The sequence below is a fragment of the Octodon degus genome, unplaced genomic scaffold, assembly GCF_000260255.1.
Source record: "Octodon degus isolate 3935 unplaced genomic scaffold, OctDeg1.0 scaffold00127, whole genome shotgun sequence".
Classification (NCBI taxonomy): domain Eukaryota; kingdom Metazoa; phylum Chordata; class Mammalia; order Rodentia; family Octodontidae; genus Octodon; species Octodon degus.
The window spans coordinates 1,875,347-1,897,406 of record NW_004524703.1 but is presented as its reverse complement, the minus strand read 5'-3'; the positions used below and the strand labels follow the sequence as shown (position 1 = coordinate 1,897,406).

At 45.8% G+C, this 22,060-nt stretch overlaps 1 protein-coding gene and 1 pseudogene across 1 annotated transcript in view; one reads left to right on the top strand and one right to left on the bottom strand.

The window, feature by feature from the left end:
* Disc1 (disrupted in schizophrenia 1) overlaps window positions 1-22,060 on the bottom strand; it is a 352,530-nt gene that overhangs the window by 302,077 nt on the left and 28,393 nt on the right. The gene's annotated exons all lie outside the window — the stretch shown is intronic.
* LOC101588280 overlaps window positions 1-22,060 on the top strand; it is a 39,332-nt pseudogene that overhangs the window by 8,286 nt on the left and 8,986 nt on the right.

Sequence of the window (22,060 nt, the reverse complement as noted above, 5' to 3'; positions counted from 1 at the left end):
ACGGATGAGCACAGTACTGCCCACTATCCACTCTATCACCTTCCAAACACAGGAGGCTTTTGGCAGATACTTAGACCCACATAAAATATATTGCATGCGTATAGGCGTGCCATTTCCAAGTTGACAGTTCAGTGACATTCGCTACATTCACACAGCTGCACAACTGTCATCACCATCCATCTTCAGAACTTTTTCACCTTCAGACACTGGGAGGAGCACAGCCCAGCCTCCCTGAGCATGGGGCTCCCAGAGACCACCCCTCTGAGGCCAGACCCTAGCCTGAGGCCCATTGTGAAGTCAGGTGGTAGTGCAGTGGGCCAGGGGGCTGGTGGAGAGAGGCCACCATCCTGCCAGTACATGCAGCCACGGCTGGTCCCTTCACCATGGCCAGGCCAACTCTAGCCACCCCCTGTAAAGTTCCCTGTGTTGGAACTGGGCAGGAGGACAGGGTGCTCAGGGAGCAGGGACCGAGGCTCAGAAGTCTATGGAACTGGCTCAGCGGACAGTCCTCCTGGGGAGAGCAGGTGGATAGAAACCCCAGAGCGTGAAACATGTGCTAAGCCAGGCATTCCAGGTTCTTCATGGAATGCCTGTGCAAGCAGACACAGCAAAAGTGTGGGCAAGGGAAACCAATAACCCTCCATTACTGGGCTTCAGGAAAGGTAAAAGGAAGTAAAAAGTAGTAATCAGTGGTCTGTCAAGTGCCCAGAACTACACACAACTGGAGAAAATTCTAACAAAGCAGAGAGACATGCACGCAGAAGGAAAAGGAGTCGTTCAGCAAGCCAGGAGAGGGGCGCACAGGAGATGAAGCCCTCGGAAAGCGCTGGAGCACAGTGCAAACCATCCACACCAAAGCAAGGCACAGAACATCCTCAAGGAAGCCCGGGCCCTCATGGAAGGGAACACTGTGCCCGCTTATGGCAAAGGCCGCTGCATAACTGATAAAGTCATGGAAGGCCCCCAGGATGTCATCATGAGGCCAGCGCACGTTAAAACTGGCTGAAAGCAATGCACCGCACACTGACCAGAGTCTGTGCCATGCAAGAGATTATCAAAGACTGCGTGGAAAAGCAGCCTTCCCTGCCACTTTCCAAGGAGGCAAATCCTTCCATCACCAAAATCCACTCTGTGATGTGTGAGGTGAACAGGACTAGAGGCGTCCCAGAGCTTCTGATGGCTGTGGACAGAGATGAGACTTGCAGGCACCCACCGCACACGCTGCAGGGCTGGCCACCGATCTGAATGTTCTCGTGAGAGCAGGCGTGTGGAGATCAGAAATCACTGGAGGGGGGAGTTGAAGTCACCAACAAATTACTGAAGGATTTGGATTTAGAGGAGAAAGACGATACTCCTCATGCATTTGACCTGAGATAGAACAATTCCACTTTGAAAACCATTCCTTTTCCAGTTTGAACATAGAAAAGGTCTTCACAAGGATGAGAGAAATAAAAATGAATTCCTTCAAGTTCAAAACCCTCCTGAAGCACCAAGACACAACTAAAGGGTTTGACTGGACAGCTGGATGAGGCGAGTTCCACAAGGTACCCAGGAAGCCAGAAGAAGAGCTGTGATTGAGGCACAAACCCTGGTCACTGACATCAGCCCAGAGGAGGCCAGGGAGAAAGAGAAGCAGTGTACTTGTTTGTTTGTTTGCTTGTTAATAATTTTATTGAGAAACAAATAGCAATGAGACAGTTTCAAAACCGATTAGTAGGACAGTTTCAATAATTAATACATTGCATATTGCTATCTTCTTAGTGGTTATTCATAGTACAAGATGCAGACATGATATCCTGTCCACAAACACTATTAGTACAAATCTTTCTATTCATTGAATTAAGAGAAAGTAGCTATATATCTATCCTAACCATTTTGAATATACAGATAGAAAATGGTCCTTCGTTTGTATCCCCTTTTTTGTTTAATTTTGTCATTTAAATGACAATTCCATTGTCATTTAAATATTGTAGGTGTGTGAATTCAGCAAAATAATCCAATATAGTCCAGTAGTCTATAATAGTAGTGGGTTATCCGTGTGACTGGCAATGTCAGAAGTTGTTGACATGAGCCTTTTACAGCTCAGCATAGTAATATGGCTTAGTTTTTATTGTGAAGTCGGCCTGGAGCCTGTGCAGACCCAGGGAGAGGTCCTCTCAGTTGATGGAAATTGCACTGATACGAACTATGGCTGGAGGAGCTGCTGACCAAGCAGCTGCGGGCCCTGGAATCTTGTGCCCACAGGGAGAGGAGACTGTAAGGCTGCCAGGGAACAGGCTGCCACGCTGGCTCAGAACACCCGCAGCTGTCTCGAGTGGGAGCACTAAATGCCAGGACCCTCATGCTGATCTCGCCTGTTGTGCACTTCGCGTATACTACGAATTTATAGGAGCTTTCAGGTCATGGAGTCCAAATGTGATTTATACATGTATATTTCAATCTCAGTACTTCTGGTTTACATCTATGAATTGTATTTCAAGATCTCTGCTGCTTTTGAGATTGCAAAACAAATATTACAGCACATTAGCCTTTCCATTTGTATCATGCATTGTATGTGTGGTTTGTTTAGTTTGTTTTTTGTGTTTTGCTTGTGAGTTTTTAATCAGAACATGTCACAGAGACAATGGTTTTAATTTTGTATTATTATAAGAGAATAAAAAAAAATAAAAATGATACAGAATTTCAAAACAAGATGATAGGAAATTAACAATAACAATGGTTGCTATATTACATATTGTCATCTTCACAGTACTTACTCAAATTACCAGATACAAGCATGCAAAATTGATCAAACAGTGAAACATTAAGTATTTATTTCAACAAACCAATAGAAATTAGTGGTACAATTATCTTAGCTATTTTGTGAATATATATATATATATATATATATATATATATATATATTTTCCCCCTTCTTTCTTTTTTTTCTTCTTTCCCCCATCCCAGTTGTTCCTTTTGAAAAGTTTCTTTCCTTTTCCCAATATCTATTGTACTTTTTGGATTTTATTTACTCTTTCAGTTTCTTACACTAGGGAGACAACAGGATATTTACACATGTGAATCTGATGCATTTTACTTATGAGTATGGTCTAGAGTTGCATCTATTTACCTATAAAAGCCTCAAGTTTTTCTTTATAGCTGAGTAATACTCCACTGTATAAAAATACCACATCTTGGGCTGGCCAGATAGCTCAGCAGATTAGAGCACCTGCTTAGGCAGACACAGGGACCTGAGTTCAATCCCCAGAGTGCCGTGCCAGCCCCACCCCTTGGGCACACCTGAGATGGTGACTGAGACTGGGCGTGGTGATGTGCACCTATAATCCTAGCACTTGGGAGGCTGAAAACAGGAGGATCGCTGTGAGTCCAATCTGTGTAGTGAGACCCTGTAGACCTCGTAATAAATGCATTTTTAAAAAGTCTTTTTATCCATTCATCAGTTTATGGGCATTAGGGTTCTTTCCAAGATTTAGCTATGAAAAATTATGCTGCTATAAACATGGGTGCACATATATCACTGTGGTATGTTGTTTTCAGTTTTTCTGGAAAAATACCCAGAAGGGGAACAGCTGGGTTGAATGAGACCTCCAATTCTAGTATTGTGAGTAATGTCCATGCTGAGTTCCACAGCGGTTGCACCAGTCTGTACTTCCATTAACAGTGAAGATGGGGGGTTGGGGAGATGGCTCAGTGGAATAAGCGCTTGCCTGGCAAGTGCAATGGCCTGAGTTCCACCCCTGGTTCCGGGGCAAAAAAAAAAAAACAGTGAAGATGGGTTCCTTTTCCCCGCAACCCCTCCAGTGTTAGTTATTAGTTGATTTCTTCATGATAGCCATTCTTTCTGGAGTGAGATGTAATCCTGGTGTTGTTCAATTTGCATTTCATGAATGACAGGATATTGAACATTTTTCATATATTTATTTGCCAGGAATAATTCTTCATCTGCAAAGTTTATATTCATCTCTGATGCCCAATTTTTAATTGGGTCTTTGAATGTTGGGGGGCTGATTTTTTTTTAATTATTTATGTGTACTAGATATAAGTCCTTTGTCTGAGGGACAGTTAACTAAAATCTTTTCCCAATTTGTGGGTTTTCTTTTTACTTTGTTGGAGATTTCTTTTGATGTGAGAAAACTTTCCAGTAAGATGAGAGCCCTGTTGTTGATACTATGAAGTACTTCCTGTGCAGTTTGGTTTTTGTTCATGAAGTCTCTGCCTACCCTTATGTCTTCAAGATTTCTACCTACTTTCTCTTGTAGTAGAGTTATTGTTTCTGTTTTAATATTTAGATTTTTAATCCATTTTGACTTTAGTTTAGTACATGGTAATAGACATAGGTCTAGTTTTAATCTTCAGCATGTGGAAAGCCAGTTTTACCAGCATCATTTATTAAAGGGGCTACCTTTCTTCCAATAAACACGTTTGGCTCCTTTGTCAAGGATAAGGTGGCTAGCAATAAGACAAAGCAACCAATTGGGCAGGGCTGCCCCGAGAGGGAGAGTCCACCACCTCAACTGGACCACTGGCCATGCTCAGTGGTTATGCAGCTCTGGGGGCCCCACTCTTCCAGTAGCTTTGTATCCCTCTTCTGTCAAAGTTTTCCTCTTGCTTTGCACTATCTTCTGACTCTTTTTCCTCTGTTCACATAGGAGGGAGAGACAAGCACAGGAAAATTCCATGGCACACTGGTGACTCCAGATCTACCCAGACAGGAGATATATTTTGGAGTTTTGTCTGGGATTAGAAGATGACCACAAAGACCACCAGACATGATCAGTACAACCCTGCCTACACAGAGTGAATGCAAAGGGCACTCCAATCTCAGTTCTTTCTAGAGATCACATGACCACTACTTGGCTGGCCTTTTGGGGTGATAGGGGACCCCACTCCAGGTGAAGTCCATCCTCACATGGCTAAACAGCAGGGCACAGGGACTCAGCAGCCCTCATGGCTTACCAGAAGTCCAGAAAAAGCTGGCAGGAATCAGAACCTCATGCAGCTTATAAAGTGTTCTGCAGAAAGCTGGTGGCTAGATGACTTTCAGTCTCCTGGTCCACGCCTTGTTGGAGGTACATGCTGACCTACCACATGCCAAGAAAACTGTCTTCCACCTTCTGGTCTGCTCTTGGTCTGGGGCTTACATAGACCTACTGCTAAGAGACCAAACCCTGGTCTGTATCTCATCAAGGACTCAAATTGACCTGTCTATTGCTGGTGGTGACTCTCCTTGGTTCAGTTAGAGTGTAGGACCCTACAGGTGAGAGAGGAGGGGATAAAGGATTCCGATAATGCCTAGCAACCCCTCTGCCCACACATATTAGAATGACATTTCTTTCAGGCCATTCCTGAGCTATAATTCTCAGAATGTCTTCTCCTGAAGTTGGGCTTTCCCATACAGACCTGTTCCTTGTATAGCTCCATAAACAAGGAAAAGTGAGCATTTGTCACCTTCCCCTGACAGTGGCTGAGCCCCAACCACCCCCTTCCTCGCTCTTTCCATCTCTTCTGTAATTCCCCTGCTTTTCTCTGGAAGGACAGGGAATGCCCTGTCCATACAAGAGAAATAATCCATACACAGATGCCCAATGGGGGCACTTTCTCATTGTGTCCTTTTCCTTACGCCCCATAAAGAGGACCTGAAATGTCTACTGTCCCACTACATTTCTCCCTGGAGTGTTTGCTTGAACACTGAAAAGTTTTAGCCCCTCAAGCCTTAAGGGGAAAAGCCTTCGTTTGGTTTTGGTTTCTGGTTTTGTTTGTTTTTGTTTTTGTTTGTACTGATTCCTGGACACAATACCTGGTGGTGTGTGTAGTTCAGAGGTAGAAATCTCTGTGACAATACCTGCTGAGGAACCACACAAAATGGATACCCAAGAGCTCCCTTAATTTTAATGCCATCCTCCAGGTAGATTTGTTCTGTAAGAGAAAGGGAAAACGGAGCGCGGCGCCCTAGAGCAGCTCTTTATTCTTCAGGTCCGTCCCAACTGGGCTGCTAGCATTCTTCAGACCCTTCACTCTCGGCAGCCCTGCTTCCCTCTTCCTCCTTGGAAAAGTCCACACCCCACAAGGAGAAGGAGCAACACCCACACCTGCCATACGCAGAAGCCAAGCCACCAGCACTGATGTCCCCACGTGAGAGGATACTGCTTCTCGGCTCCAACCTGAGGGCTGAGCCCAATAAGCCCCTTTTACTTAGTCGGAGTTGGAGGGAATTGGTGAGGGCTGGGAAGCTTCACGGGTGATCCTGATGGCTATATTAGAGCTTTTGAAAGTGTCCCTTCCCTGGTTAGATTGACCTGGGAAGATGTGACCTTTCTTCTCAGTAAGACCCTCAATCATGGATAAAGGGACAGTTTCAGGCTTAGCCATCTGAAATGGAAATGCTTACTGTATATGAAGCACACCAGGGAGCTCAAAGCAGAGAGGGACAACCAAGAGCTTGTGGCCCTGTTGGAGCCAGTATGGTCCCTTTAAATAAGCTGCGGTGGAATTGTGGGACTCTGCTGAGAGAAACAACAGGACTTCATTTCCTTCATTGTATTAAAGAAGGACTAAAGAGAACAAAGTTTAAGCTCATTAATTATCTAAAACTAGGACAAATCTACCGGGAGGTAAAAGAACCCTGCCTCTATGTTCGAACAACACCTAAAGGATGCCAGGATCAAACATACTTTGATCATCCCTGACAGTGTGACAGGGGAGATTCTTATTAGATAAATCTGACCCAGTCAGCCCTTGACATCCGGTGTAAACTTCTAAAGGTGGTGATGCACCCAGAGCAAGGCCATTTGGAACTAGATGGTTGGTTGAGAGGAGCCACCAAGATCTCATATAACAGAGGCAGTTACTCAACAGGAAAAGAATGGGAGACACGTGAAATTAGTGGCTGCACTACAGGGAGTCTCAACCAACGGTCCAAGCCAAGGAAACGGGGCTCCTTTGCTACCACTGCCAGAAGTCAGGAATTATCAAGAGGAAGTGCCCCTTCCATAAAAGAAGAGCCAACTTCAGGAGGAAAGCCCCATGAGGGCCATCTAGACCCTGCTCCATTTCCCAGGCCAACCACCGGAATAATGAATGCTCTCAAAGAGGACAATGATATTCCCAGTGAAGTTCCCCAGATTTCATTACTCAGTGCCAACCCCCCTTCCTGTCCAGCCTATGAAGCCCCAGGCTGATCTCATAGCTGGGGGCCAACCTGTCAGCTTTCTCTCTGATATGGGCACCCACCTCTTGGTCCTTGCCTTTTCTCCTGGGCATGCTCTACATGCACTGCTATAGTTCAGGAGGTCTTGGGATGCCCAAGGAGAGATTCTTCTCCCAACCTGTGGCTTATGCTTGGGGTGATCTCCATTTTCCCCCATTCCTTTCTAATAATGCCCAAGCCTTTACCCTACTACTAGGGAGCAACTTACTACCAGAAGCCCAAGTCCAGGGCCTACTTGCTCCAGGGCCTAGTACTGCAGGAATCTTCTCCCTCCAAGAACGACAGGTAGACCAAGCTATCTGAACAGATGGACACACAATGGGGAAAGCCTTAAAGGACATGCTTGCCCTTGTCCACCTTGGGGCCCCATGCATTTCCCTCTCCAAAAGCAGTATTCTCTTCTTCTAGAGGTTAGACAAGGGCTGCATTATTCAGGGTCTGCTACAACAGGGACTCCTCAGGGAAACTGTCAGCCCCTATAATAATCCCTGTTATTGAGATAAGGAAAGGACCAAACAAATGGAGCCCAGAGCAAGATTTACATCTCATCAGTGAATTGTGTTGCTACTGCCTCCAATGGTCCCTAACCGCTATGCCTTGTTGGCCCCAATTCCAGCTTCAGCCAATTGGTTTTTGGTCCTGGATCTTAAGAATGCCTTTTTCTGTATCTCCAAGATCTTTTTGCTTTTAAGATTATCCTCACAGGAGTAGGGCATGTGCCTTGGACAGTTCTTATTCAAGGCTTTCCTCTTCACTTGGCCTTAGCCCAAGATCTCCTGTACTGGAAGGAGGAAGGAAATACATTCCTCCAGTATATAGATGATCCTGAGGCTATCCTGTATCCTGTGAAAGGGTCAAGATTTGCCAGGCTCGAGTTGCTCACTTAGGTTTGCTGATCTCACATGGTAGGAGGACTCTGAGCCCTGAAAGGATACGGCCTATGGTGGACTTCCCACAGCCGAAACATACTACGCATCTGAAAGCCTTCCTGGGAGTCACTGGGTTGTGTAGAACCTGGCCCCTTAGATACGCTGCAAAGGCTCAGCCCCTTCACTAACTTCTCAGGGATAGTCATGGGGCTCAGACCCACCTCCTCACTGGGAGCCTTGAAGCTTGTGCTTTTTAGAAACTAAAACAGGCCATGCTAGTGGCCCTGAACTAGGGCTTCCAGTCAAAATAAATATACCCTCTCGCTGAAATAGGGACAAGGCATTGCTCTGGGGGTCTTCACCCAACCTAGCCATCAGCCATAGTTTACTTAAGTGAGGAATTAGACCTGTAGCTAAGAAACGGCCAGGAGACTTGTGAGCATTGGTCACCATGGGTATTTTGGTCCCTGAAATCCATAAACTCACTCAAGGATGGGCTTTTGTGGTAAAGCGTCTTCATTACCCTGAGAGGCTTCTCAAGGGGCCAATTCATTCCTGGACGTCAGCTGCCAGGATTTTAAGACACCAGATTCTCTTATTAGATAGTCCCGAGATTGACAATGAAACTTGTCAAGGCCTCAACCAAGCCACCTTTCTGCCTGATCCCAAGGAGTTAACTGAGCATTAACATGATTGTATGATGTCTTACTCCTAGCTCAGCAGTTAGAACAAGGATCCTCAATCCCTTTAAGAATCCTAAGGATGGTAGCTCCTTTGCCTAAGAGGTGGTTAGGAAACCTGGATGTCTGGTGGTGAGCCAGTCAGAGATGTTGGAATCAGGTCCTTTACCCAGCTCTTGTCACTGTGCCCAAAGGGCAGAATTAATAGCCCTCACTCAGGCTCTTGGGATACCCAAAGCCCAGAGTCAACATCTATACTGACTCCTAAGTCTGTCTTTCATATGGTGCATACCCATGCTTCTATGTGAAGGAACAAGGCCTATTCACTCCAAGAGGGTCTCCTAGTAAGCATGCTTCAGAGACCTTACAATTTGTTGTGGCTATAAACCTGACTCTTGAAGTAGCAGTTGTGCACTGCTCAGGACACCAAAGGGAAGCAAAATCGCATTATCCTGGACAATAAAATGACTGATGAAGAAGCCAAGGCAGCTACCTTATGATACCTACAGTGTCCCCTCATGTGGCCAGCCAGTTCACTAGTCCACCTGTATAGTCTAACAAAGGGGTTTCACAAGCCCAGACATTTTACAGGAAGCAGGGATGGACCCTTGGCACCTCTTGGCACCTCTTTCTATGTGGCTGCCTAGCTTGTAAGATAAGCAAGGGAATTAGATGAGCTCAGCTCATTTCAGATCACATCAATACTGTAAAAATACAGATGGAGCCAACCATGGAGGGTCCTCCCTCCTTCTACTGTGGCCAGTTAGATCAACCTCCCAGTGGACACCTTCCACTGCCCAGTTTGTGCTCCTTTTAGCCAAAAGTAGCCAGAGTGGTCATCTCCCTCAGTCCCAACGGCAGTTAGATGATCATTTCCAGAGGTGGGGAATGTAGGAAAAGGACCCGAAATAGGACTGGAAAAGGGATGCTGGGTAACGAAAAACCTCTGCAGTATTCTAAAAATGTAAATAGCAGGCAGTCTGATAGACCTAAACCCCTAGCAATGAAACAAACCAACCACTTGAGTAGGGCTGCACCCAGACAGAGGGCACACCACTGCAATCCCAGAAATACAGAGCTGCTGTCCATACGCTGTGGCTACCACCCTCAGAGTGGCTTTGTATCTCTTTCTTCTGTCAATGAGCTCCACTGTTGCTTCACGCTGTCTTTGGACCCCTGTCCTTTCAGTGTAAAAGAAAAGCAAGCATGAGAAAATGTGACAGTGAGCTGGTAAGCTCAGACAACCCTGGTATGTGACACCCAGAGGACTGCGTGGGTTCCACGGAGGATTGGGTGGATTCTCATGGATCTCCTCTTAAATCCAATAAACAAAGTGGATACTTACTTTGAAACAGGCCAGACATTATGGTGTCTGCCACCCTCCTCTAGAGTAGATTCCCAGACAATTCTTCCTGCTCATCTAAAACTTCCCTTTGACCAACAATTTCCCCTTTCTACCCCCGCTTCCAGCCATAAAGTTAGGATTTGACAAATGAAAATAACATCCTCAAGACACAGACAACACTTCGAAAGTGCCCCTGGACTACACTGCATCTTTGAGTTTTGTCTGGGTCTTCACTGTCCAGGACTTACATTAAAACCACCTTGTTTTTGCACCCCAGGATTTGTCCCAAGCCAGTAGGCAGGGGCAACACAGGGCCTGGACACAGGCTGCAATCCTCCTCCTCTCTGCCTTCCAGCCATGCCTCCCACCACTGGCAGGGCATGAGGTAGTGCAGGAGCTCGAGCAGGTTACCTCAGTGCTACTGGCAAGCTATGCTGGGAGTGGGATCCTGCAGATACGAACGGCAGCAAGGGAGCCTCTGCCTCGCCGCTGCTGCCCTAGAGGCCGCACACCAGGAGAAAGGGGTCGGTGCAGGTGGTAGACTCACTGACCTTCCTTCTGGGGATGGAAGTGGAGGTGTGGGGACCTGCAGAGGAGCCTCCTCATTCTCAGGTTTCACCCAGAATTTGAAGCTTACAGCCTGCCATTATAGCTTCTTGCTATAGCCACAAGAAAATGGCCACTTGATAGTCATACCTCCTGAGTATCAAATATTCAGTGGTCAGAACCTCAGCACTGTTACCTTCCTGCTCTTGGATTGGAGAGTGGCTCAACAAGGCGACCAGGAGAAAGTACACCCTGGGGAGCCACAGGTGCTGTGCTTTAGTGTGGGCCCCGTTGTGGGGTCATGGGGAGGAGCCTGCCAATTAGGTTTAGCACGTCTAAGGAGAGGGAGCTGGGAACAGCAGTAACTGCAATCCAAGAGTCACCACAGCAGAATGAGGGATACCCCACAACCACTGGGCATAAGATGACCCTCCGGTTCCAAACATCCTCTGGGTCATTGACATGCTTTGTTAAAGAATAGTTTGGGGTAGCATCCTATACCACGGAGCTGCCCATGGTCATAGTCTGCCCAGGAACAAACCTCTGCCCCAACCTAAATCCACTGCTCTTAATATTTTCTGGGGAACTCCGTAAAATATTCGCAGCTTTGAAGTTGCCATGGACAATACCTTGGCCATGGCAGTGTGTGGTGAATAATCTCCAGGCCTCCTCCTCTCAGCCCATTGGTGGCCTTCCAGATGCGTCACCTCATGTCTCCCAATTTGTGTGGTCTACCACAAGGTATTCTTCATCTTGAGTTTCAGTGACCTTCGGTAACTGTATGATATCAGGGTGCTGATGTAATAGAGGCAGGTTTGCTAATAGTGTCCCAGTGCCAAGATATTCAGCCAGTAGGAGCTGAGCCAAGCTACCCTGGCCAACTATGCCACACCCCTGTGTGGATCTCCTCATGGGAGCGGGTCATGAGGCTCAGCCATGATGATGCCTCATTATGTGCAGCACCTAAATTGGGTATGATGCAGCCGTCCTTAAGGCCTGAGCACGGTGTCACCTGGCTACACTCATCATGACATACCAAACCTCCAGAATCTCCATCACACCAAACCAATCACCAAATCACCAAACAAACATGCTGTGTGCAGATCTCCTGTCACCAACAAGAGGTCGCCAGTCAAAAACCCCACCCTAGCTATGGCCTTACATAGCTCAGCTTTGGGGTGCTCTGTTGTCATTCAGCGTGCAACAGTGGCTCTTGGAAGGCCCTTCTTACAACACTGTTCACTAGCTATAGGAGGTATGACTATCAAGTGGCCATTTTCTTGTGGCTATAGCAAGAAGCTATAATTGTTATTCACAGTGCGGAAACAGAATAACAAGGAGAACATCTCCCCGAGTGGCTGGACACAAGCACCTGGCAATGGAGCTCAAAGCAAAGCTGCCCCCTCTGACCTCAGACTCTGCCCAGACAAGGCTCTGAGGCCCTGCGCTACGGACGCAGCCCCTGAGGGACTCACACGCTCACCCTATGCTCTCCACTGACAGCCATGTTCCTGAGTAGGATCCTCCTCTCCGTGCCTTGTTTCCTTTCTTTTTTGTGCCTGCAGTGCCAGACTAAACAGGTGTTGGAATGAGGCAGCAGAGAGTCATAGGTGTATGGAACAGCAGCCTCTCCCTCTCTCTCTGCGGTGCGATGAATTCTCAGAGAAGATTCTTTTTTCTGTTCGTGTAAAGTGCTGCTCAAAAATCTGATCACCACTGGAACCCCCTCAAGAGCGCTGCTAGCTGCAGATGGGCGTCTCTGATGAATTTCTAACTTCTGCCCTAATAAAACATGGATGAGCCAGAAAGAGCTCTCTCTATGGCTGTTGCCTTGAAGCAACCTCGCAACTTGGGTTTCTGTGTCTCCGTTTGCGCAGAGGAGAGCCACACTCTCCTGTAACCACCTTAACAGCAAATCACTTTGTCACGTGAGTCCATCTGTACAGATCACCATCACATTTTTAAGGCCATGTCTCGTGCACGAGCTCATTTTCTAAATGTCCCACTTTGCATGCCAACTTGAAGATGTGGCTGTTTAAAAAAAAAAAAAAATGAACCCCAATTGTCAGCACATCACATGTAAGCACTTCCCTGGAGGCAGGAGCATTATCTCAAGCAAGTCCCTACTTGGCACTAAATTTCCATAATACTCAGAATATAAGCCCACATCAAAGGCTTGCACCCCTCTAAATACCTGACCTTAAAATGCTTTGATTATAACACAGCAAATGGCCTGCCGCATGGTCCTGCTTGAAAAGAAGGGGAAAGTCAGTCCCACATTCCAGCACTGGAACCTAGTGTACTAACAACGTGGGTGTAAAGAATTCACATTCCACAATGTGTGGGCCCAAATGGGTGCAGGCTGTAACTGATCAGGGCCTGAGGCGCAGGGCCACATATATAATAGAATGCAACCACCCTCTATCTCCACTCAAGGATTCCTCGATAAAACTCTTCCAGTATCACTTCATATCAAGACACTAATTATAGTTTCTTCATTTTAAGAGGCGATTACTACATACAGAAAGCTCGTTTCTGTCTAAGTAATTCAAACAATGAGTTTTGGGGATTCAGGGACTAGACTGAAGCTAACCCTTGCACCACCAGTAAAGTTTGTTTAAACAGATTAATGCCCTCAGGAAGATTACAGAGAAAGATACTTAGTCTTTAACAAAAGTTTTCAAGTTGCTTGCCTGCATTCCAACAGGGCACACTAATTATAAAGAGTTCTTGGTTCTTCCTGCCTTTATAATACCTCTTCACAATGACTGCATCTTAGACAAAGCAATCAGCTTTGCTGTTAAGACACTGGGATGCTTTGATGCCTAACTATCTTAAGTGGACTTCAGTTGCATCAATATATTCCCATGGTAGAAACACAAACACTTCCCTGCTCCTTTCGAAAGCTCCTGTCCCCAAAGAGGCATATTTTAAGATCATTAAATTATTCAAATGAGATGGCAGTGGCTCTACCAGTCACTACCACCAGACGGATATCATATAAACCCTCAGATCTGGGCCATCTGCCAGAGCAGGCCAGGAGCCAGAGCTGCCGGCTGCTCCCCCACAGGCGAGAATGCAGCGTGCGGCCGTGACTTGCTCTAGGTATCACAGAGCCGGATGGAGCCAGGGCACCTGGCAGTCAAAGCCAAGCACCACACACAGGACTCGCACAGCCCAAGCGGTGCCTACCAACATAGTGAGGGTGTCTTCGGGCACAAGCATCAACAGTCACCAAAGAGGGCCGGCCCCCAAAAGACACACACTGGCCAGCAAGTGTGACATTGTGTTGCTTCATGGAATTCAAGTTACTTTGGTGAAAGGGCCTCCACAATCAACTCTACATTTGAAAAAGCAAAATAAAACTAAGTCCCCCATGAGCAAAGAGACTTTTAGAAGACTCAACAACACTGTCAAGAGAGTTCTGAAGTTAGCCTGGGTTTCTTCCACCTCAAACCCTTGTAGTTTTCTGTAATAGTCAATTGATTGCATCAACATGAATAAGAAATGCCCAATTAATTGGTTCAGCACTGTTCTGGGTGTGTAAGACCCACCCAGGAGGATTGCCAGAATGGCATGAAAGGAAAAGGAAGAAAAAAGGATGGCTTCTGATTCTTCGGAGAAGCTCCAGTCTTTGACTTTACCTGTCATCATCTCTTGGCTCCCAGTACAGACCCTACAGCTTCCTGAAACAAACCCACAAGGGACACTACATGGAGCACCAGGCCTCTGACTGAGTCCTTCAGACCCCCAGTGCACAGACAGACCACCACACAGGGTTATGCAAGGCGCTACCTTGGACCACCTTCTCTTCACATGGTGTAGACTACACACCTCCTCTTTGGCTTGTGCCCAGCTCCCTCCTGTCCAACATGCTCTGTGGGAAATTCCTCCCCCCACCAGGCAGGGACAGCACCTTCACTCTCTATTTTCTTACTCATCATCTCATTCTGACCCTGCTATCCTGAGATCTCACCACAGTCATCTTGGAGGGGAGGATGATGACAGGAAAACCCAGAGTCACTCTGTAGATGACAGGCCTGGCCTGAAGTTAAAGGGTTACCTGTCTCATATTCTGAGTGAAGTGCCTGTTGAAAAATAAGGGTCAGATCCTGAGGCTGGCCACCACAATAGGTATTCCTGAGCAAGGTGGCCTGGCTGTGCCTCAGTGTACAATGGGTAAATCACACTTGGAGAGACACTGTGAGGTACACCACAAAATCACAGCTGCTATTATGGCTTGTGTCTAGATGTCCCCCCAAAGCCTCATACGGTCACGGAGTGGGTTCTAGAGCTTGTGCTTGATTCATGATCCAATACTGGGATTATAGGTGTCAGTGCTACACCTGCCCTGGGGTTATAGCCTACATACAACATAAGGGACAGAAAGGGTCTTCTCTCTTTGCTCTTTCCTCCCCATCATGCTCTTGTTCCTTTTGCTGCCTTCTTCCATCATGAACTGTCACCTTTCTGCCATGCTACCCTTCCATGGAGCCAGCTGACTATGCCCTTGAAAGCTACAAACCATGAGCTAAATCAACCTTTCCTCCTTTAATCTTGGATGTGGGTATTTTTGCCTCAGCAATGAGAGAAAAGGAACCAAGACAGAATTGTACTTTAAAAAAAAAAAAATCAGGGCTTGTCGCAAGTGATGATTCAGACTCAGTACATTTTTTTTCTGTTCTCCAAATACACCTGGGCAAGTGAGACCACCCTGTGCCAAGGGGGCCCTCCCATTGCCCTGCAATGCCTTTACAATGAAGAAGGGCTACATGTTTCTGCCTTTTCTTTCCTATTGGGGGAATCTGTGAATTAGCTAAAGTAACTCCATTCAACAGTTGGCTTCAGACTTTGCTTCTGCAACTTTTGCTTTGACTTGTTTTATTTTCATCTTAGCTCCTTAAGAAAAAAGTGAAATAAAGAAAAAAAATAAACATGGATGACTAGAAAGACACCAAAGTCAATAAGCATTTTCAAACCATCAGGATCAGAAAATCTGTAAGCAATTTCTGACAAATCCAGGAACCCCATGAAAAGTGTAATAGCTCTCCATTTCACGCAGATAGAAACCCTCTCCTGCGCCCCTGAGCAGAACCACCCTAAAATCCTGCCATTCCTTGGGGTGCCTTTAAGGAAATCAGTGGCACTTCACATACTCACACACTCCAAGTTAGTTTTCTCTTCCTGTCTCTTCATTTAGCTTTTCAGTCTTTGGGCTATTTTTCTCTTCCTCCAGCAATCTCCATAGGCCTATTTCTTTTAAGAAAAAAATAGTCTTTAACAGCTAAAATAAACTAGAGACATCTGTTTTTCTCTAGAGTGACTTTAAAACGTGGGTTGGCTCTCATTTGAGGAATCGACCTTCCTCTGTGAATAACTTATTTTGAAATAAATGAGGCAATCTTGGGTAACAAATTGGCTCTAATTCACTTACTACAGTGAAGGAAGAGGGAAATGAGATGGGTAAGTCACTGCGGCGGTCTCTGAGGAATCTAGATGAAGAGACATGCCGGCCCATGGAAACATCCTCCAGACTTCCGAAAAAGAGCAGCAGGCCCTTGCTGTGAACCCGAGGCCAGCAGTATGCAGCCCACGGGACCCTAACGCAAACACGGGGTGGGCATCTAGAGATTAATAGCAAGGTTATTTGTGTGCACTTACAAGGAGCAAGAGCCCATGTGGGGCTGTTGAAAATGGAACATGTCCAACTAACTTTATCCTATCTAAACAGGAAATTGACAAGGGAGAAAGACAACAACATTTTCTGAGAATGCCACTATGCATTCAGAGGAAATGCGGAAGTCATAATCATCCAGACTTTACCAAAAGGTTTTGAGGCCAATGTCCCCAGTACTGCATGCCAGCAGAACCTGGAGGCTTGGGCAAACACAGTCCCCAACCAAAGAGCTCTAAATCCTGAGGCTTTGTGACCAGGGCTCTTCCCTTTGCTCATCTTCTCCGCCACAATAATGACACCATTAGAACCTAAAATTGCTCCAAAAGGGACCAGACGTACATACAATTTATATCATGGCAGACCAGAAACAATGCAACTCAACAATAAGAAGAGAATAGAGAGGATGCCACCTGCCAGCAAGGGCAACACTAGAACCCAGAGGCTCATGGGCACAGGAGGATATGACACAGAGGCAAGGGAGAGGCCAAGGGCTGCAAAGACAGAAGGCAGGGTGAAGACTGAGCACCTCACAGGGGTCCCACAGATGCCAGTCGTGCACCCAGCCTCTGAGTTCCTCCTTCACACCAGCGTCTTCAAGGACGCATGTTAGAGACACAGGGACACAGCAGCACAGGGCAGGGCACATGAGACCTTCCACGCACTCTCAGCCATCTTGACAGACCCACCAGCTCAGGAAACTTTAAGAACAAGCGTGTTCGCAGGGAAAATGCACTGAAGGCATATACACGTGCGCTGAGTATGTGTACGTACTGGTCACACTGTTACATGAGCTCCTACTTGGAGTCAAGTACCAGTGTCCAGCTGGGCTCACATGACCCCTGCCCAGGCCCCAGACTCCGTCCACAAGTGCTAACGTCCACAGATGCTCCTGAATCCAGCTCCACTGAGAAACGTGACGAGTACCGCTAAGGAAGAGGGGGGAAGGGGACCCAGAACTTGTGGCCACCCGAAGGGAGAACAGATGTGTCCCGTGGGCAAGACACCAACGTAGTACTGCACCCCGTGGGCAGGAGCTGTCCAGGACCTGAGGCAAGACAAAGCAATATACATCTGTGGCATCAAGTCCACATCAGCTGTGGGCAGCATATTGGGGCTCTCCGATTCTCCTTATCTACAGTACCTTTCTCTGTAAATTAATTTATAATGTAGTATCCCAGCTTAAACAGTAAAGGAGATCGATTTTAACATTTCACATTGGCTACACAGTAAAACCCTGGATTGTCAATAACTTATCCTGCGAGTGTTCAGTAAGACAAGCAAATATTTCTAAGAAAGTTTAACTTGATAAACAAGCGCTGTCTTCAAATCTTGGAAACAACCAAAATGCCCATCATCTGAAAAATAGATGAAAAAAATGTAGTGTTTTTATACAATGGAGTATTACTCAGCTATAAAGAAAAACAAACTCAAAACCTTTGTAGGTAAGTGGATGCAACTTGAGGTTATACTCATAAGTGAAATCAACCAGACTCACATGGGCAAATATCATATTGTCTCCCTGGTGTAAGAACTCAAAAGAAGAAATAAAAACTGAAAGGTATAACAGACACAGTTAAATGGAAAGGAACAGACCTTAAGGATTTAAGAACAAACAGAGAGAAAGGAGAAAAGTTAGGAAATAAGGTAGGGGCAAAACTATATATATATATGATCAATACGGCAACAGTCCTAAAAATTTCCATCAGATTTTTGAAAATAGCAATTAATGGGTAGAATTCTCACCCAGACTAATTCTATATGTTGACATCTATGAACTAAGCAACTATATTGAGGATAAGAATATGTAATACTAAAACCATGCTTGAAATACCTATCATATTGGTCTTCTAAATGTGTGCAATTTCTAATGTCATATCAATTATTACTATATTCTCTTTAAAGTAATTTTTTAAAAGGTAATAAAAGAACATGAGAGATAAGAACAAAAATGTAAGATTTCTTGAAAGCATGTGGTACTATTCAATCATATGTTCCATCTTGTGTAACTATATCTGTTAATCTAAGCAACAGATTTGACAATAAAAATAAATATATCAATCACTGTTAATCAGGTATTCTTGTTTGAAAATCTGTGACATTTGTATTGTTACATGTTACCGTGTTTCTGTCTTTGTTTTTGTTTTTCTTGCTCTTGTTTTTACTCTTCAAAATAAAAGAAAATTATTTTTTTAAAAAATGCTGTCTTGCAAGACAAATAGTATATGAAGCCAAAAGTCACATGATCACAAGTGAACCTGCGATTCTTCTCTCTCTCATTCTCTGAAGGATTGTGGGCAATTGTCTCCCAACAGCAAAATGCTATAGAAAAGGAATCTATCACTCAAATAAGGTTAGGGAGATGTGTAAAATGCGGGAAACAGTACAAGATTTTGTAGACAAGCACCACCCAAATAAGGCCACAGCAGTGCAAGTGGTGAATCTGTTTAATGACAACACAAGGCCACATATCCACAAAATCCTCAACAGGAAGAAAAAGCAAGTGTCAAGGGGTAGACAGGTCCCTTATTAAAGCTGCACAAAAAGTAAAAGATTCCATTGAGCAAATAGACAGCAGTGATTCCCTTAGTGGTAGTGAAAGTTGTCCCTCACCGCACCCCTCCACTCATGTCCCCCTCACACCAGCCACGAAGGCTTTGCAAAGGTAAGTGCAGGTTAGTTCATTTATTTTTCTTTATATTTTGAATTTCCTTTATTATTTTCTATCATATTATAGTATGACAATCATTTTTATATGACTATTTTGGGGCTTTGAAGTACATCCTCTGAGTTTCCATTACTCTTTCTCACAGGGATATTCGCTTGGATACACAAGTGCTTTGGATTACAAACATGTTTCCAGAATGAATTATGCTTTCAAACCAAGCTTTTACTGTATTGTTAAACTGGTTTTGTATTTGAGTGTGTTATCTATAAAATGTATTTCACAAGAGTTAATCATGCATAAAATATTAAGTTGCAGATTAAGTTATGCTCCTAGACTCTAGGAATCCTACACAAAATACCTTGGAGCGGGGGGTATAGCTTAGAAGTAGAGTACCTTAGCATGAACAGGACCTGAGTTTAGCCATATGCTTACACAGGCGCGCACGCAACACACACACACACACACACACACACACACACAGAGTTCTTCTATGCTTGTTCTCCTTTTGCAACACACATGGGGGGGATCCTATGAAAAATTTAACCACAGTACCATAAGTTACTTCCTGAATATCGTGAATGAACAATAAGTTTAGTCTCTTTATTTCTATCATCAGGAAAAATCAGGAGAAGCCACCAAGAAGCCTCCAGGAAGAACTGCTTCTCAGTGGCTCTCCGACAGGATGCGAGTATTCTTCCAAAACATATTCAGTGTGTTCCTTTCCTAGGCAAGCAACAATTTTGCTTCTAGGAGCATCAAATGGTACTTCAAGTTTAGGGAAAACAGGCTCTTGTGCCAAAGTCCCAGTTGAAGTTGAGTTTTTAAGTATTGTACCACCCATAGATGACACAAAACATGGGACTAGAGAACCTCCCTTGGAATGTGATGCCACTACTGGACAACAGCTCTTCAATATCTGATCCTGCTGCTCTTCAGTACTAACTACTGCTATCGCTTCTTAGAGATTCTGTATTACGAATGCTTCCCTGTTTGGTTCCTGTTAGTTTATAGATCTTATTTTCTTTTCTTTCTTAATGTATTTGGCATAGGGTCTCACTACACAGCTCAGACTCATAGTGACCCTCCTGTCTCAGCCTCTGTAGCGCTGAGATTACAGGGGTGCACCACCATGCACAGCCTCTGTGGCCAGCTCAGTGATCCCGGGGCCAGGGCCAGTGTAGCATGTGATGCTAGGGACCAAACCCCATCCCTGCACTTTCCTAAGCAGGAGCTTAGTCCACTGAGCTGTCTCACCAGCCCTCAGATCTTATTTTCATTTATTCTATTAACACATGGTGAGGAGGGCAAGCTGCGAGGAGGGCAGGCAGAGGATGGTGAGCATGTGTTGGGATGGCAGCTGTCACCTGATGTCCTTTCTCAGGCAGAGAGTTACACCAAAGATCTCTAAAAAGTTCTCCAGCTTGGACATCTCATAATTTCCTGGTCCTAAGAGACACACACATCTCCCTGGGTGGGACAGACCGCTACCGCTGCTCCTGGAGCCAGCTATTCCTCACCCCTTGCCACCTCACCCCTCAGCCTGTTCCAGCTCACAGGGCTCAACTCTGGTGATGCAGGGAGGGGCCAGAAGAGGGGTGACGTGGGGAGGGGCTTCCAGCTGGGCCGTGGTATCATTTAAGGACAGATTTTCCTTTCACACACTTAACAGTTGGGAGTCTCTGATCAGCTTTGTTTCAAATCCACCAATTTGGAGATTATGTTTGTGAGCACATTTTCAATTATGCAGTTTATCTTGGGAGAGGGCCTGCCAGGATTAAAACCATGCCCAACCTCTAAAAGACCTGCCAGTGACAGCAGCAAAGACATCTGGACAGATGGGGAACATACAGCTAGAGTGGCAGCTGGAGGACCCCTGGGACACCACAGTGCAGCCTGCCCCTCAGAGAAGGTAAGCAGAGGGTTGCTTCGGGAAGGGTCGCTCTCATCAGGCTGTCACGACAGAAGCCACAAGTCCATGACAGAGCTCCTTGTGCTGGCAATGAGGGACCAATGCTGTTTTCTTACTATGCTGCGCACAGGGCTGGGGGCTCTGGGTGCCAACAAGTGCCCAGTATGCAACACAGATCTCGCACCCACAGTCAGGAATCTAAGCTTTCCCAGCCTGGCCATCTCCCCCCAGCATCGGGTGGGACAGGAGGACATTCAGCTGCCTCCACACCCTGTTTTCTGTATGTTCAAATGAAATAGGACAAGAAAACACATTGTAAACTATAAAGTGTCGTGGGAGAGCAAAGCTTTGTTAATGCTGCTGTCCAAGAGCAATGGTCTAGTCCTATCTCAACAGCTTAAGGACAAAATAGTGTCACAGGGACACAGTCTGATTACTGCCCACTGCTGCCTTCCCCTGACGTGATAAGGCTTGATGAAATACACAAAGACAATTTTGGGGACACCCAGAATGCAAGGGACCTGAAGACATCAAAGGCTGTTTTGACGGCATCGCGATCAACTGTCCCTTTAGGTACTAAACACCGAGCACCGACCAAGGCCAGACATAGTCTACACTCCTAGCACAAATCACAAGGGCCTCCCCAAAACCTAAAGACATGGGGCCAGCGAGCCAGCTCAGTAGACTAAGTGCCTACATAAGCAATTGCAGGGCCAGGATTCGATCCCCAGTACCACATACTATGCCAGCCCTGCCCCCCAGGCATGCTGAGCCAGCCATGGAGTCCAGGCATGGTGGTACACACCTATAATCCTAGAACTGGGGAGGCTGAAACAGGAGGATCACTATGAGTCTGAGCTGAGCAGTGAGACCCTGTACCAAATACATTTAAAAAAAAAAAAAAAAAAAAAAAACCCTAATGACATGGGGTAAATCAAGTAAGATTGCTGAGGAGTGCCTGGGATAAGTGGCTTCCCAGAATCACATAGCTGGTTAGGACTGAAACTTAGACAAAACCCCCAAGAAGAAAGACTGTCCCCAGCGCAGACCTATCCTGCGCACGACAGTCCAGGTGTGAGGCCCACCTCTGAGATGTGTGGCCAAACCGCTGCCGAGCCCTTGACACAGCCAATCACCTTCTGCCCCGACGCAGGTGCAGCCC